Raw genomic sequence first — 18,625 nt, forward strand, 5'->3', positions numbered from 1 at the left:
TCTATTTTGGTTGCATCTCATAAGGGTTGATTCTAACTTAATCTCACCGTGTTCACGAAAGAAGGAAAAACAATCAAAAGGGAGAAATTCGTTTTTCTTCGCCTACATCAGGTCAGTTCACTATTTCGAGGATTCCCGGAGATTGAACCGTCGGATCGTCGCGATGTTTGGGCAGTAGCTTCTAGACATATTCTTTCATGTTTCCACCGAAGGGATTGTCGTTCGGAGGTCTGGAAGGTCTGTTTCGGATAGGGGCAGATTGGTAAACAGTTTACATCTCCTTTGAAGTTGTGGGCACTTCGTTTGCAACGGTAGATTGATCATCGAAAGGTATTTCTTCTTATCCCTCTTTATATGAAATAACGATTAACGGATCCTATGGTTAAAAGGAAGTAGGCTAAAATTTTTATATTTCCGCTGCTATACCTTAGCCTTAATTTCCTTCATCTAATGCACTTGCTAGAGTCTAATCTGAGGACAACAGCATACTCTAAAGCTTTGAATGTTCATTGAGATTGGCACTGCTCTTACACCTATGAGTTATACTGCTAGAAGTGATTGAGTATGTGTATGTGTATGAAACATGTTTATGTTTGATGTTCTGTTGATGCTTATGTTTGAGGTGCCTAATGAGTATGTGTACGATTGTTCATTTGGGCACGTAGCTTATTAATCATGCATAAAGTATTAGAGGAATATTGTAAAAAGGTCATTAAGCATGTGGCTGATTAGGCATACTCTAAAGTTTTGAATGTTCACTGAGATTGACACTACTCTTACACCTATGAGTTATACTGCTAGAAGTGATTGAGTATGTGTATGTGTATGAAACATGTTTATGTTTGATGTTCTGTTGATGCTTATGTTTGAGGTGCCTAATGAGTATGTGTACGATTTTTCATTTGGGCATGTAGCTTATTAATCATGCATCAAGTATTAGAGGAACATTGTAAAAGGGTCATTAAGCATGTGGCTGATTAGGCATACTCTAAAGCTTTGAATGTTCATTGAGATTGTCACTACTCTTACACCTATGAGTTATACTGCTAGAAGTGATTGAGTATGTGTATGTGTATGAAACATGTTTATGTTTGATGTTCTGTTGATGCTTATGTTTGAGGTGCCTAATGAGTATGTGTACGAGGAACATATAGAGCGCCTAAAATTTGGTATGGTCGCGTAAGTGAAATTTCATTTGCCGCTTTTTTGTTTTCGGCATATAATGACATTCATTTATTAGAAGTGTCATCTCTTGAGCGCATCAAATTTAACGAAAACGCGCGTTTTCTTTGGATGATAGGATTCTGTAATCGTAATGTCATCTGAGAATCAAGCGCATTTTTTATTTCGCCTTAAGATGACGTACAGTTAAAATACTATCACGAAAAATATTCAGACGACACGAAAACAAATGTCTGTCATGTATCTTGTGTCATGTGAAAGGAAAAATGACATAGTGTGAGGTTGAAGTAGTGGGCGAAACAGAGAAATGGGAGAGAGAGAACGAGTGATTGAGAGAATATGAATTAAATAATTAATAAAAAAATATATAAAATTGACACATCAGTTCGATTACTATTAGTGTGACATGTGGCGAGTGAGGTTTCTGCCTTTATAGTAGTAATAGATAGATTGTACAATTATAGTTCTTGACAATAGATATTAATGCCTCAATGTTATAGTATCAATTTAGATTTAAAGTCTGTTACCTAGACCTATAATTGCATCATTTAATAAATGTTGAGAGTAACTTGATGCTTTTTTTTTAAATTGAAATTTCTATTAAAACTTTGAGTCTATTTTGATAGACTTATTCCATTATATTATATAAAAAAAATTGGCACAAAATGTTCATTAATCCAATTCATTCTCTCTACCAAGAGAAACTATTTAAAATACATATTTTTGAGTTGGTAAATTGTAAGATTTCCATGTTATAATAATAATATTTTGAGGAATATATATATATATATATATACCAATTTTTTTTGAGAAACTAATTCGTTACATTAAATTACTAGCCAGATTAAAATTTATAATTTAATTTAACATAATTTAAATTAATTATTTCTTAAAGCAAAGCAGGAGGTCACTTTCTAGTAACAATTAAAAAAGCAAATAGAATGACAAAATCGTTCATATTAATAAACATAAAGACCTTATATTTTCAAAATAAAAATGACTAAATAGTGTTATAAATTATTTACTGTTGTTATATATAAATCCTACCACCACCATATTTAAGCTTGCAAAGTGTAAAACAAATGCTAAAGGGATGAGAATCCCTGCAATTAACAAGTTGAAATAAGAAGGAAGAACAACACTTGAAAGCTTTTAATTCGTTAAGATGATAAATCATTTCAGAATATCTTTGGGCAGAATATTGCCTCTCTGTTCCAAACTAATAACCTACTAGAATTAATACAGTTATGACAATTGAAACACGTATTAAGTTTAGAACTGCAATTTGTTTCCGCAATCAATTTTCTCAAGTTTCGCATTCGATAATCAAAGATTTACATAATAGCCAAATAAACCAATCCAGATCCCAAAATACAAACATCCTCCATTTAAACAAGTTTAAAGCATATACTATCACAAATAATTATGCCATCTGACCTCTGATCCTACTGGCCAACTGCATATCTTTAGGCATGTTAGAACTGGAACTGGAAAAACAGCAAAAGACCGAACAAAAAAGAAATGGGCAGAGTCGCGGACAATGTCGCTTTCTTTAAGACGTTCGTGGAAAACTGCCGGGAAATTGCAAGCAGAGTAATTTCCGGTCGCCTCTAGGATAAAATAGCCCTCTGTAATACGAATTTGTATTGCAACCGTACAATTTCGTTTCTGTCTACACTCAGTAATTTGCTCAGTTTGCTCAACATCGAAAAAATGAATGAATTAATTCTGTAAGTAAGCCAGTCTCTCACACCTATTTATACTGGAGAAAAGAGCTGCTGAGCTCTGATTCAGTGGAGAAGAAGGTGGGAGAAAAACCTGGGAAGGTGGGTGAGACTAAATTAAATACGAAATCAATAAAAATGATCATAAAAAATATTATTAGTTTTTTCAATAAAAAATTATAGATTTTACACCACACCACACCGCACCACACCAAACTAACTGATAAGTGTCCAATTCAACGTTCAAATGTTCACTTTAGTGCTAGGTTATTTAATTAATTTAGTGCTATTTCGGATATTATTGCTTGTTTTGGTATGATTTGTCTCCACAGGACTCAAATGATTAAAAGGAGCAGAATTGGACTTAATTTGAAGAAACTTTGGACTTGAAACGAAATTGGAGTTAGTCTTGCCCAAGATGAGCTGAATCAAATGAGCTGAAAGGAACTGGAGTTAGTCTTGCCCAAGACTAAGACCTTCGAACTGATGATGTTTAGATTGATCAGGACTCTTTCCTACTCAAAGAAGAAGGCAGAAAATAAGGGATATGAGAAGATTCGAAAAGATTTGTGATTGGAAAAGAGATTCTTTTGTTAGCTAATTTAGAGGGATATATCTTATTCTTACAAAAACATTAGGTTTTAGATTAGATTATCTTCCTCTCTTCTTTCTCAGACTTTTACATTTTTTCCAGAGAACGTATCTTTCATACTGGAAAACTCGAAACACTTATTTTGTTCTTAATGGCTATTCATAGCTAAACCTTTTATTTCGGTTAAGGGATAATTCAAAGGCAGGAATCTTCAAGTATTGTGAGATCGTTTCTCTTCTAGTATTTTCTCTTTATTCATATCATTTGTTTATTCACTGTGTTTAAGGATTTTATCTCAATTGTTAGTTTGCTTTTGAATGATACGACCGATTGTTCATTTGATTAAACTGACATAAAGTTGTCTGATTAAACTAGATAATCAACGAGTCATTATTTAGTTACATCTGAGTTAGCAGCAATTGATGCTATAAAGTTGAAATCTAGATTGTATTTGGGGATAATCAGATTGACAAACTGAGAACTCTCCATGTGACATTAATACATCTATTTTCGAATTTATCACATCAAGTGAATAAGTAATTAAGTTTCTGAATCGATATCGCTGAGAATCAGTTGGCTTAGATTAGGTTCTTCTAATTCATAACGCTGTTAACGGGTTGAATCTTAGCCGCTGAGGTAAGGTTATCCGTTAATTAGGAGTTAACCACAGTCTTAGTTGGTTAATTCATTATTTAGGAAGAATATACCAAACTAGTCTGATATGCAATTTAGAAGAAACACCATTTGTGTCAATGATCAAGACTAACCGAATTCCTTGCCTGAGAATCCCTTAGCTGAAATTCCAATTAATCATTTTCAATTTCAACTCAACTCTATTACTTTTGTTAATTTAGCAATCAACTATTCCAATTCCCCCTTTTTACTTTTTATTTATTTGGTTGGTTATATTTACAAATTAGATCAGTATTAGTCCTTTGGGTACGACCTTTGCTTACCCTTGCAAGCCTAAGGGCTGTGAAGTTATATTTATTTTTGGTGGATTCGACAACCATCAAATTTTGGCGCCGTTGCCGGGGACTAATCTAACTTGATTTAAAGCCATTTATGACCAGGTCTGAAACTTCAAAGCAACTACTTTTTGAATCAGAAATAGAATTGCTAGCAAGAAGACTTCGTAAAGAAGTGAGGTTGCAAAAATTACAAGGGGCTGAAACTTCCAGTTCTAGTGAAGAAGAGGGAATTTCCAGTGAGGAAAGTGAACCATCTGAAGTAGAAACAATAGCGGAACGAACTTTGAGGCAACTTCATGCACCTCAAACTGATTAACAACCCTTTTGTGTCACATACCCAAACTTGGATGCAGCCTTTGAGCTTAAGTCGGGGCTGATTCATTACTTGCCTAAATTCCATGGGATGGAAAGCGAAAACCCGCATAATCATCTAAAAGAGTTTCATGCTGTCTATTCAGGTATGAGCCCACAAGGAATTACTGAGGAACAAGTTAAATTGAGAGCTTTTCCTTTTTCTTTGCAGGATGCAGCTAAAGACTGGTTTCTCAACCTACCCTCTAGACCCATCATAACATGGACCGGCATGGCTCAAGCATTCTTAGAAAAGTATTTTCCAGCCTCACATGCAGCAATGATCCGTAGGGAGATCAGTGGTATAAGGCAGAAGGATATTGAGACACTCCATGATTATTGGGAGAGGTTCAAAAGGCTATGTGCAAGCTGCCCCCAACATGGAATAACTGAACATTCTCTTATTCAATATTTTTATGAGGGAATGTTAGGCATAGAAAGAAAGATGATAGATGCTGCTAGTGGGGGAAGCCTCTTTGATAAAACACCAACTGTAGCTAAAGAGCTGATCAAAAGTATGGCAGCAACTTCCCAACAATTTGGGAAGCAACAAGATGCTCCAAGGAAAACTTATGAGGTAAGTACTTCTTCCATTGAGGAAAAACTAAATGCTTTGACGTCTCTTGTTCAAAATTTGGTTGTAGGGACAGCAGCTCAAGTTAAGACATGTGGGATCTGTATAGTTACTGGACATGCCACAAATGAATGTCCCACATTGCACGAAGGTACACTGGAACAGATCAATGCCATCCTCGGATATCAGGGACATCCCCCAAGGAAGTATGATCCATACTCGAATACATATAATCCTGGACTGCAGGATCATCCACACCTCAGCTACAAGCAACAAAATAATGTGCTTCAACCGAATATTCCCCAACAGTACCAAAGACCTCAACAATATAGTCATGTTCAAACGGATCCAAATTCAGGTATGGCGTCTAGTTTTATTGATCAGTCTATTGTGTCTAACTTGCTGAAATTCCAAGAAGAACAAGGCAAGGTCAATGCCAATGTTCAAGAAAACTTCCAAAACTTGGAAAAACAAATGAGTCAAATAGCAACCACTCTGAGTGCAATACAGTCCCAGGGGAAGTTACCTTCGTAAATTGAGGCGAATCCGAGGCAAAATGTGAGTGCAATATCGCTTCGCAGCGGAAAAGAATTAGTCTTTCCCAAGACTAAATCTACTTCTGAATTAGAACAACCTGTGTCAGAGAAATATGTAAGCAAAGAGGAGGTATTTGAAAATAAGACAGAAGGTTCAGCTGGTAAGTCATCTGGAGAAAAAGCCACAAATCAACACACACCTTTGGTAATTAGACCACCTTTCCCTGGTCGTTTAGCCAAATCAAAGAAAGAAAATGAGGAGAAAGACATCTTTGAGGTATTTCGTAAGGTTGAGGTAAATATTCCATTGCTTGATGCTATTAGACAAATACCTTGATATGCTAAATTCCTTAAAGAATTATGTACTAACAAGATTAAAAAAATTGGGTATGAAAAGATTACCATAGGTGAGAATGTGTCTGTTGTACTCCAAGGGAAAATGCCCCAAAAGTGTAAGGATAAAGGTATGTTTGCTATTTCTTGTCAAATTGGGAACACTAGTATTAAGAGGGCAATGTGTGATTTAGGAGCGTCTATAAATATCATGCCTATGTCTATTTATTTGTCTTTAAATGCTGGACCTCTTGAGGAAACAGGAGTAGTACTCCAACTTGCTAACCGATCTATTGTTTACCCCGAAGGTTTGTTGGAAGATGTTCTAGTTCAGGTTAATAGTTTAATTTTCCCAGCTGATTTCTATGTCATATACATGGAAGATGAAGATCACCCTTCAGATTCGTCAGAAATCCTATTAGGTAGACCACTCCTAACAACAGCTCGGACAAAAATCGATGTTCATAAAGGAACGCTGACTATGGAGTTTGATGGTAAAATTGTTCAATTTGATGTTTATGATACCATGAAATTTCCTAATGAAGTGCATTCTATTTGTGGTATAGATGTTGTCGAACCAATAACACAACAAGCTTTTGAAGTATGTAAGGAAGACAAGTTGTCGGTAGTGATAGAAGAAAGCTTAGATATGAACAGCAAAATAAAGGAGAAGGGCGTGGAGCTTAGAGAAGATGTGCAGAAAGTTATGCAAGAGATGGCAGCTCTGAAATTGAAACCGAAGAATTCTAATGTTAAGACAATTTCACGCACCACTCAACGCCTTTCACCTTCCATTTTGCAGGCACCAAAACCAGAACACAGAGCCTTATGGGCGATTAAGCAGTGTGACATGAATATTGATGGTGCAGTGGAAACTTAAAGCTTGGAGAATGTGAATGTGCAAAAAGTAAACGGCCACCGACTTAAGTCGTTTTACCAGAATATCCCAATTGGAGTCCTTGAAGAAGTGCCATATCTTGACCCAGGAGACTAGCATTGGATCTCGATTACGTCTGGCCATAGACGCTAACTAGAGGCGCTATTGGGAGGCAGCCCAGTTTTAGTCTTGTCCAAGGCTAATGTTCATGATTTTATTTTTATTTAATTTGTTTTTATGTTCAATAACTAACTTAACTAACATCATCTTCTCCAAATGGCTTAAAATTCTAGGTTTTGATTTACAGGTGTGAAGGAATGAAAACAATGGAGGAAAAAAGGCCCAAAGAAGTGAAGAAAGAAAAAATAGTCAAATAAAGCATTAAGAAGCCCAGTATGCTAAATAAGAGGGGTTAAAAAGAGAAAATTTTTTGACTTTGACCATTGTTTTAATTTTTTTTTCAATTGTCGATTAAATCACAATTTTTACCCTAACCCACTTCATCTCCTATTCCAATTTCCATTTTTTTTATAGTTCTTTTCTCTCCCTCAAAAAAAGTTGACCATCACCACTCTCTTTTTCAATTTCAATTTCTTACAAATTCAACCCACCATCACCTAGTTCCACTTTCTTTAACTTTTGATTTATTTATTTGATTTTTTTTCTTTTCCTTCAATTTCTTACTTCAAATTTTCCCCTTCAAATTCGCACATCACTGCTGCTCCCTTACACCCGGAAATCACAACCATTTTTTTTCATACCACAACCAGTGATAGCTGCGACTTCGACAGGTCCTACACCACAGCAGAACCACAACCAGAACCGAGTTACTCCATTGTTACACCGGTAGAAACTTCAGCCGTACCAGAAAGCCGTACAATACCTCCTCCAAAAGGGGTAGTAAGCTTTTCCACAACTCGTTTATATTTTGTTTTTAGTTTGAATTTTATCTTTTTCGTTGTGGTGTTTGCTTCCCTTTGCCCCTAATTTTGTGAATTCCGCACTAAGACAGTGCGAGGAGAAAATGGGGGAGGGGTTTTTGATATAGAAGTGTGTTTTGCTTATTTGACTTTCATGGAGATATACTATTTCATTGCCTCATTTTATGCCTGTTCTTTCCAGAATTTCTGTCTATTTTTGTCTGCAATAGTGTGGGGTGTCCACCCTTTGTTTTGTCCCTAGAAATAACAATGCTAGCTCTCAGTTTTGCACTCGGTTGAAACTAGGTTGCCAACTTAGTAGTGAAACCCCTAAGTCTTTTTTTGAGTAAAGCTGTCGATTTCAAAAGGTCAGGGTTGCACAATTGTCTTGAGCATGCATATGAACCACTTGACTAATTTTCCATTACATGACAGACGTTTTAAATGAAACAACACCAACTTCACCCTAATTTTTGGAAAGATTTTGAGCCTAAATGCAAGAACAAAACATTACACTTTGTTCTATATTTTTCTGAGTGTTGTCCAACTCTAGTTTGAAATTCTAGAACTTGCCATGTTATGCATTTCGAGACCACATTGATGTATTCGAGTATTAAAAATGATAAGGGTAGTAGGTTTTTTTTCTGTTAGCCATCTCAACTAAACTTTGAACCCTTAGTCTTGCCCAAGACTGACAAAAAAATTAACAGTACCAGCCCTTAGTTAGCCACATTTGAGCCTTTTCCCCGTTCTTGACATACTCCTATTCAAGTCCCTTGGCCAGGGACGTTCTAGCCGTCAGAGTCTATACATTCTCTTACTTATTTCTATGTTTAGCTGTTGCTTTAAGCAATCTCCATATTCGAATTAACCACAAGCTCATCAAAGTACGAGGATTTAGCATAAGCCTTTTGCTTATATGTGGGTGTGCTTCAAAAGGTGTCTAAATGGACATTAGCTTGGAAAGTAGTAGCTTTCTTATTCTAGTTTGAAATATTATCTTTAGAAAAAAAAGAAAGAAAAAAAAAGCCTCAAAGAAAAAAAAAGAGAAAAAGAAAAAATAAGAGGCACAAAAAATAGAAAAAAAAAGAAGCAAAAAGAAAAAAAAATGTTTCGTTAACTTATTCATTTCAGTATGTCTATAGTTGTTTAAGTTTGTCTTAAACATTCATTCATTCTGAAGTTTAAGAATTGTGAGTCGTTTGTAAATAATCGTGTCTTGATTTCCATTTTGGCCATTTTCAGAGTAAATGTACATTTTTATTACTCTCGATTTCCCTTTCTTCCTCATTTCCTTTCCAAACCTTAACCTCAGCCTACGCTACACCCTGTTTTAAGTCCCTTTGATTTAGTGTCTTGAATTCATACTAAGTGGTGGAGATTTGATATATTGGCAAGCTTATGGTAATTTCATTCTAGGTTGTGACTTGAGTGATTTCTTCAAATTAATTATAGCCTAAACACTTGAGTGCAATGAGCGATTCCCGTGAGGGTGTTGTTGATTTTAGTTCATACCTTATGTACATGGTCAAAAGCTTGTTTGCTGAGATTTTTCAAGTGGTTACATTGTATGTTTAAACATGAATAATGTCTTGGCTTTAAGAGTTGATGGATGATAATATTTACATTATGAGGGGGGATCGGGAAAGGTTGGTAAACACGAAATCATAAGAGTAAAGAGCTGTTGACATGATCTGATATGCTTAGGGACAAGCATTGGGTAAGTGTGGGGTGTTTTGATAAGTGTCCAATTCAATGTTCAAATGTCCACTTTAGTGCTAGGTTATTTAATTAATTTAGTGCTATTTCGGATATTATTGCTTGTTTTGGTATGATTTGTCTCCACGGGACTCAAATGATTAAAAGGAGCAGAATTGGACTTAATTTGAAGAAACTTTGGACTTGAAACGAAATTGGAGTTAGTCTTGCCCAAGATGAGCTGAATCAAAGGAGCTGAAACGAACTGGAGTTAGTCTTGCCCAAGACTAAGACCTCCGAACTGATGATGCTTAGATTGAAGGCAGAAAATAAAGGATATGAGAAGATTAGAAAAGATTTGTGATTGGAAAAGAGATTCTTTTGTTAGCTAATTTAGAGGGATATATCTTATTTTTACAAAAACATTAGGTTTTAGATTAGATTATCTCTCTCTCTTCTTTCTCAGACTTTTACATTTTTTCCAAAGAACGTATCTTTCATACTGGAAAACTCGAAACACTTATTTTGTTCTTAATGGCTATTCATAGCTAAACCCTTTATTTCGGTTAAGGGATAATTCAAAGGCAGGAATCTTCAAGTATTGTGAGATCGTTTCTCTTCTAGTATTTTCTCTTTATTCATATCATTTGCTTATTCACTGTGTTTAAGGATTTTATCTCAATTGTTAATTTGCTTTTGAATGATACGGCCGATTGTTCATTTAATTAAACTGGCATACAGTTGTCTGATTAAACTAGATAATCAACGAGTCATTATTTAGTTAAATCTGAGTTAGCAGCAATTGATGCTATAAAGTTGAAATCTAGATTGTATTTGGGGATAATCAGATTGACAAACTGAGAACTCTCCATGTGACATTAATATATCTATTTTCGACTTTATCACATCAAGTGAATAAGTAATTAAGTTTCTGAATCGATATCGCTGAGAATCGGTTGGCTTAGATTAGGTTCTTCTAATTCATAACACTGTTAACAGGTTGAATCTTAGCCGCTGAGGTAAGGTTATTCGTTAATTAGGAGTTAACCACAGTCTTACTTGGTTAATTCATTATTTAGGAAGAATATACCAAACTAGTCTGATATGCAATTTAGAAGAAACATCATTTCTGTCAATGATCAAGACTAACCGAATTCCTTGCCTGAGAATCTCTTAGCCGAAATTCCAATTAATCATTTTATTCAATTTCAACTCAACTCTATTACTTTTGTTAATTTAGCAATCAACTATTCCAATTCCCCCTTTTTACTTTTTATTTATTTGGTTGGTTATATTTACAAATTAGATCAGTATTAGTCCTTTGGGTACGACCTTTGCTTACCCTTGTGCAAGCCTAAGGGCTGTGAAGTTATATTTATTTTTGGTGGATTCGGCAACCGTCACTAACCCGGTCCGGTTCAGATGGACGGCGGTGGCGCGCGCGTGTGGTGGTCAAGCAAGAGGTAGGTCCTCACCGTTTCACAAAAGTGGGTACCCCTTGGGGCACACCCCAAGTGTGTGAGCACCTCTTTAATAAATATCTCCACCAAGTGCTTTGAAAGCAATGTGGGATACTTTCCATCCCAAAACACAAAGACATGGGCTCATTTTTAAAAATTAAAAATTGGGCAATGCCCAACAAGGCATAATAGCTTTCTTAGCATGAATAGCGCAAAGATTTGTGTCCTCGAACAGTCCGACCAGGTACGGCTCTGAAGCTTCTTGAAGAGCCGCCACAGCGCTACTATGAAACCTCAAATCTATTTTAAAATCCTGAGCAATTTCCCTCACCAGCCTTTGAAACGGAAGCTTGCGGATCAGAAGCTCGGTGCTCTTCTGGTACTTCCTGATCTCTCACAGAGCCACTATTCCCGGCCTAAAACGTTGGGGCTTCTTAACTCCTCCAGTAGCCGGAGCTAATTTGCGGGCTGCTTTGGTGGCTAGCTACTTACGAGGAGCCATTCCTCCGGTGGATTTCCTTGCTGTTTGCTTAGTATGAGCCATTGATGAATACAAGAGAAATTGAAGGAGTGTTTGTATATTGAAGAGATAGATATAGAGAAATGAAGGGGTATTTATGTTAGACATTCAATTACGTCTGTCTTAAAAATGTTAAATGTGATTAACCAAAAAAACAAACCCAACACAGAAAAATATATAAACAGTAAAACTAGAAATTAAAAGGAAAGAGATAGACAAATCTGAGGCCTGTATTAGCAGTTTCCTTAAGACAGATGTCGTCGCTATTGACGATCGTCACCCAGGATACAACAGATTACGTAAGCGAACTCAAACCGTGTGTAGCCTAGTTATCACCGGAGTAGGAAAACAAGACATTATGAACAGACTGATAAGCAGGAAAAATTCCAGAGAATATTTTTTCTAACCGTTTGTGAATTTGACAATCCATTCTATATAAATAGAACTTGAAAGGATATGTCTTTTCACGAACGAACATGATTGTACACGGACACGACTGTTCATGTATGAACACGACTATACACTACGGACATGACTGTTCATAAAAGGAGGTATTTGCTGGTATATAAATTAATAAAATAATTTTATTCAAAATTTTCCCACAATCCCCTACTTGAATAAAATTAAAACGAGACGGTTATGAAAGGGTGATAACTTTCTACAGGAGATATCTGCATAGGATAGGTAGCTAATGTGCATTGAACCTTCCCTTATGTAAGTATATTTACTTTACTGGCTGACTAATAGACGCGATGTCTTTGAACTATTCTGCCGTTTGTGTAAACGATGATATACCCCACATAGATACCAACATAACATGGTATGGTTCTCATGGTTATGTTCGTTATGGTCATGAACATCGCCTGGTTCTGCGAGAGTTTAAGAGAACTAGGCCCCACACTAGTCTCCATCGAAGCGACCCCACTTCACTCTAACATAGGTGATTTATTTGCTCAGAATGCTGACGCACAATGTATCATTAAAAGCATATAGCTTAACCTTTTCCCGTTGGTGTCACTGTTTACATCTAGGAATGGATGAGGGTTTAACCCCCACAGTGAACGCGCAAGGTTTATGCAATTAGGTTGTCCCTTTGAACCTAGATCTTGGGATCTCCACTCAACTAGGTAGGGTTTTCCTTCACATAACGCCTCTTCTCTATGGGCTTTAGTCCAATTGCTTTCGATGATTTTTCAATTTGATCTCGGTTTAACCTCTAGGTTTGTGGATCCGTTGTGTTATCCTTGGATTCTACAAAATCAGTTAAAATGACACTCGTTGAGATCAATTGACTAATGGTGTTATCACACAGAAGCTTTTCTATCCGAGTTCATCATTCGGAAGCTTTTTATACCGCATATTCACCAATTGATATGATATTTTTCTTCGATTCCATCATTGAGACGTACTTATTTTAAGGCGATTTGACTTCTACATTTTTAGTGCCTTTCATAAATTAAATCTAGACAACTAATGTTCATCTACCAATGTCTAACTCAGCTAGATAACATCACTACTCAGATTTGTCAATTTATGACATTTCACATTTCTAATGTAAATCAACCCCTACGCGCGAGAATATCAAATACATAATTTTCGCATATCATCATCATCTCTAAAGAAAACATATTTTCTTTTATCACCAAATCTTTAAAATACATACCAATAATTTTTTTTAGACTTTGATTGTGGCTTACAAACGTTGCCACTGGTACAAGTAGGCTTAAAGCCTCTCAAGTGACCGTGTTCTTAAAACCGGATCCATCTTCAATTAACGTGTATGTACCAACATATGTCAAATGACAATTAATCTGTTTAAACAAACAGAAACAAGACGGTTTAGAATCAGAAAATTATAATCTGTTTAAACAAACAGATATATAACAAATAATTAACAACAAAAAATATAAACTATATATATTAAGTTGTTCTCCAATCTGTTCCAATATAATTTTTCCAATTATGATCTGCTCGTCAAGATAATCCATCAATGTATTCCTGTACGCATATATCTAATATATTCTGTTAATCCAAATAGACAAACCAAACAGGAATCATAATAATAGTATAAAATTATTATTAAAACAAAAATTACATAATTAACACTAATTATGAAAAACCTGAATTCACGAATAGATTAATTTGATGCTTTTCATGTATCATTCTGCTATGCAACATATGTGCAGTAATTATTGGTTGAGTACAGCCAGACAATTGAATTTTTATCCTTCCTGCTTTGCTCCTCACTGCACTTGACTATTAGAAATTGAATTCAAATATTAAGCTTCACAATAATTAATCAATTTCTTAACACAAAGATTTAGAAACAACAATCAACACATATCCCTATTCATGAACACTAAAACAAACGTTCCACAGAAAAACAATACTATATCTGTTTCCTTTTTTTTCGATCAGAAGCCATTTTTAAACATAATTAAAACACCATCATATTTCATCCATAGACAAAACATGGTTAAATTTGAGAATGGTAATAATACTTAGCTTTTGATCATACAAACTCTGCACTTCTGTCAACACTTTGGAAAGAATGAAAATTGATTCCAAATAATACTTCTGTATGCGTTCTTTGGAAAATCAGCAAACAATAAAACTCTGTCTTAAGATTGTTAGACATTCGATTACGTCTGTCTTAAAAATGTTAAATGTGATTAACCAAAAAAACAAACCCAACACAGAAAAATATATAAACAGTAAAACTAGAAATTAAAAGGAGCTTCTTGTGGCTTGGGGCTAGGAATAGGTTGCTTACTAACTCGGATAGAAAAAGGAGGCACCTGGATTCTAGAGCCTGTGGCAGATGCAGAGGGTTTGAGGAGACATTGTGCCATGCTCTCATGAATTGTGAGAAAAGTTTAGAGGTTTGGAGAAGAATTCTCCCTAGGGATGTGCTTCCTTCCTTTTTAGCCCATTATGAAAATAATTGGTTTGTTGATGGTATTAATGAGATTCTTCTGCCTGGGAATCAAGGTGTTCTTCTTTTTGTGGCGGTGTGCCATCAGATTTGGAGGTGGCGGAACGAGGAGATCTTTAGAGGAGGAGTGGTTTCTATGCCAAATGTCCTTGATTTCTTTTCTAAGAAGATTAGTACCTGGGTTGAGAGTTTTGGTGAGGACCCCTTAGCTAGGGCGGTTCAGAGGAAGGAGGTCAATCTTTTAGGCTGGTGTAGGCCGAGTGAAGGTGTGGTTAAGCTCAACACTGATGGTTCTTGTCTGAGAGACGGGAGAATTGCTGCAGGAGGGGTCCTTAGAGACGATGGAGGCAGGTGGGTTTCTGGCTTCTCTCAGAATTTGGGTATTGGTTCTTCCTTTTCTGCAGAGCTTTGGGGGATTCTCTCTGGCCTGAAGCTGGCTAAGGATCTAGGGCTGAAGAAGCTTTTGGTTGAGTCAGATAACCAAGAAGCGGTTAAAATGATTTCTGAGGGCAAGTCTGTTTGCCGGAATAGCTTGAATATTATTAAAGGCATTAAAAGGATTGGGTCCTCCTTTGAGTCTATTAAGTTTGTTCATATTTATAGGGAGCAGAACCGCGTCGCGGACCATCTTGCAATGGAAGGGCACTCTGGTTTGTTGGGTCTTTCTACCTTTTCTTCTCCACCGGGCTTCATTTCTTCTTTGATCTTGGAGGATGTGGTGGGGGTCAGTTTTCCTAGGCTGATCCCGGGTTGAGTTGTTTTGTTTGTTTGTTTTTTTTTCTTTCCTTTCCTACCAAAAAAAAAGAAATTAAAAGGAAAGAGATAGACAAATCTGAGACCTGTATTAGCAGTTTCCTTAAGACAGATGTCGTCGCTATTGACGATCGTCTCCCAGGATACAACAGATTACGCAAGCGAACTCAAACCGTGTGTAGCCTAGTTATCACTGGAGTAGGAAAACAAGACATTGTAAACCGACTGATAAGTAGGAAAAATTCGAGAGAATATTTTTTTCTAACCGTTTATGAATTTTACAATCTATTCTATATAAATAGAACTTGAAAGGATATGTCTTTTCAGGAACGAACACGACTGTACACGGACAGACACGACTGTTCACATACGAATACGACTGTACACTACGGATATGACTGTTCATGAAAAGAGGTATTTGCTGTTATATAAATTAATAAAATAATTTTATTCAAAATTTTCCCACAATTTACAGCGAATCTGAGTGAAATGGAGAGGAAAGGGAGGGAAGCAAAAACCAATTTACATTCTCACAGATTTGATTGGCTAAATTTAAGGCGTTGGATTGCTAAGCTATCAACGGTCAGAAATATTTATGATATAAGTCACTCGGATCGCAATCCATGTGTGATGTGAAATGCCTAATAAAATACCCAAACTAACCTTTTATTTCAATTTAAACATGGATCCAATTGGCGGTTTGATTTTTATATGTTGATTTTAGAAGTTTAATAATTTAAGGCTTAATACATCATTTGTCCTTCAAAAACAACAACAACAACAAAGGCTTAGTCCCGAAATGATTCGGGGTCGGCTAACATGAACCATTATATAAAACCGTGAAATCAAGTCGTGTCAGCGACACAAATTCGCTCCCTCCACTCCGTCCTATCCACTACCATATTTTCCTCAATTCCCAGTAAACTCATATCACTCTCGATCACCCTCCTCCAAGTTTGCTTAGGTCTTCCCCTACCCCTCACCACTACATCCCTTTGCCACTCTTCGGTCCTCCTAACCGGCGCATCAAGCGCTCTACGTCTCACATGGCCAAACCACCTTAGTCGGTTTTCTCTCATTTTATTCTCAATAGATGTAACCCCTACTTTTGTTCTAATTATTTCATTACTCACCCGATCCTTTCTCGTATGACCACACGTCCATCTCAACATACGCATCTCCGCCACCGACATCTTATGGATGTGACAGTGTTTCACTGCCCAACACTCCGTACCATATAACAATGCTGGTCTGATTGTCGTGCCGTAGAATTTTCCCTTCAATCTATTAGGCATGCCGGGTTCACAAAGGAAACCCGTAGCAGTCTTCCACTTCGACCAACCAGATTTAATCCTATGAGCAACATCTCCATCTACTTCTCCATCCGTTTGGATAATAGATCCTAAATACCGAAAGCAATCCGAAGCCTGAACAACTCTCCCATCTAGGGTGATTGTCCCTGCCTCCCTACTCCTATGGCCGCTAAACTTACACTCCAAATATTCTGTCTTACTTCGGCTCAACTTAAAGCCTCTAGATTCTAGAGTTTGTCTCTATAGTTCCAACTTCCTCTCCACTCCTTCTTTCGTCTCATCAACCAACACAATATCATCTGCAAACAACATGCACCATGGTATACCATCTTGAAGTGAACTTGTTAGTTCATCCATAACGATGGCAAAAAGAAATGGGCTTAGTGCGGAACCTTGATGCACTCCAATCGTAATAGGGAATTCTTCAGTCTTCCCAACACTAGTACGTACACTCGTGCATGCTCCCTTATACATGTCCTTTATGATGTCAATATATTTCCGCGAAATGCCTTTCCTTATCAAGGCCCACCAAAGTACTTCCCTTGGTACCTTATCATATGCTTTCTCCAAGTCAATTAAAACCATATGCAAGTCTTTCTTCTTATTTCGATAGTGCTCCATTAATTGTCTCATTAGATGGATGGCTTCCATAGTTGATCTTCCCGGTATAAAGCCAAACTGGTTTTCCGAGATCTTCACCGTCCTCCTTAGCCTTTGTTCGATCACTCGCTCCCAAAGTTCATAGTGTGACTCATTAATTTGATTCCTCGGTAGTTGGCACAATTTTGGACATCGCCTTTGTTCTTATACAAAGGAATTAAGATACTTTTCCTCCATTCTGATGGCATCTTATTGTTTCTCCAAATTTTGTTGAAGAACGTTGTCAACCATTCGATTCCTCTCTCTCCCAAACATCTCCAAATCTCAATAGGGATGCCATCAGGTCCTACTGCTTTCTTCAACCTCATCTTATTTAATGCCATTTTGACTTCACCCCTTTGAATTCTCCACAGGCATTCATGATTTATCATATCGTGAGGGATACTTATATCTCCAACATCTTGTTTGCGATCTCCATTAAATAAGTCATCAAAATAGGACCTCCATCGTTCCTTGATATCCTTATCTCCAACTAGGACATTCTGGTCCACATCCTTCACACATTTAACTTTTCCGATATCTCACGTCTTCCTATCTCTCATCCGAGCCATTCTATACATGTCTCTTTCCCCTTCTTTCGTATCCAATCTCGTATACAGATCCCGGTTCACCTCTAGCATCTCGTATGACCTTCTTTACTTCCCTTTTAGCCTCTTTGTATTTTTCGTAGTTCTCGTCACTCCTTCAACTTGTCAAAAAACTTAATTTGCCCTGAACTTTCAAAATATCCTGATAGCCTCCTCAATTTGAATAAAATATTTAGTGTGCTCCCTAAACTTACATAAAATGTAAATAATTGATCACTCGGTTGTAAAAAAAAGTAAGTTAAATACGGAAGATGTATTCTACGCATCTTAAAATGTTATTACATAATTCAAAAATAAATTAAAAACGAAGTTATTACTTGCTAAACTATAAAACTTGTCTTCTCTAATATCATAACCGCATATACCCCGATCTTGATCGTTTTACTTTTTCTAAAACGCGTGCAATACATCTTCCGCATTTAACTTACTTTTATGCAACCGAGTGATCAACTAATTATATTTTGTGCAAGTTCACGAGGACTAACCTTAACTTTCAAAGTTTATAGCAGTTTATAAGTGGCCAGCTAAGCTGGTTTCGCATATGAATCGATGCATGAAAAACTTCATATGGACCAGGTCCATTGACAGTCGAAAATTGATCACAGTTGCTTGGAAGGATTGTTGCCGACCTTTGAAAGT

At 36.5% G+C, this 18,625-nt stretch overlaps 1 pseudogene; it reads right to left on the reverse strand.

Moving 5' to 3' along the window:
* Positions 1 to 2,605: 2,605 nt before the first annotated feature.
* LOC136222469 (histone H3.2-like) lies at positions 2,606 to 11,777 on the reverse strand (annotated as a pseudogene).
* Positions 11,778 to 18,625: the final 6,848 nt, after the last annotated feature.

The sequence above is a fragment of the Euphorbia lathyris genome, chromosome 1, assembly GCF_963576675.1.
Source record: "Euphorbia lathyris chromosome 1, ddEupLath1.1, whole genome shotgun sequence".
Lineage (NCBI taxonomy): Eukaryota > Viridiplantae > Streptophyta > Magnoliopsida > Malpighiales > Euphorbiaceae > Euphorbia > Euphorbia lathyris.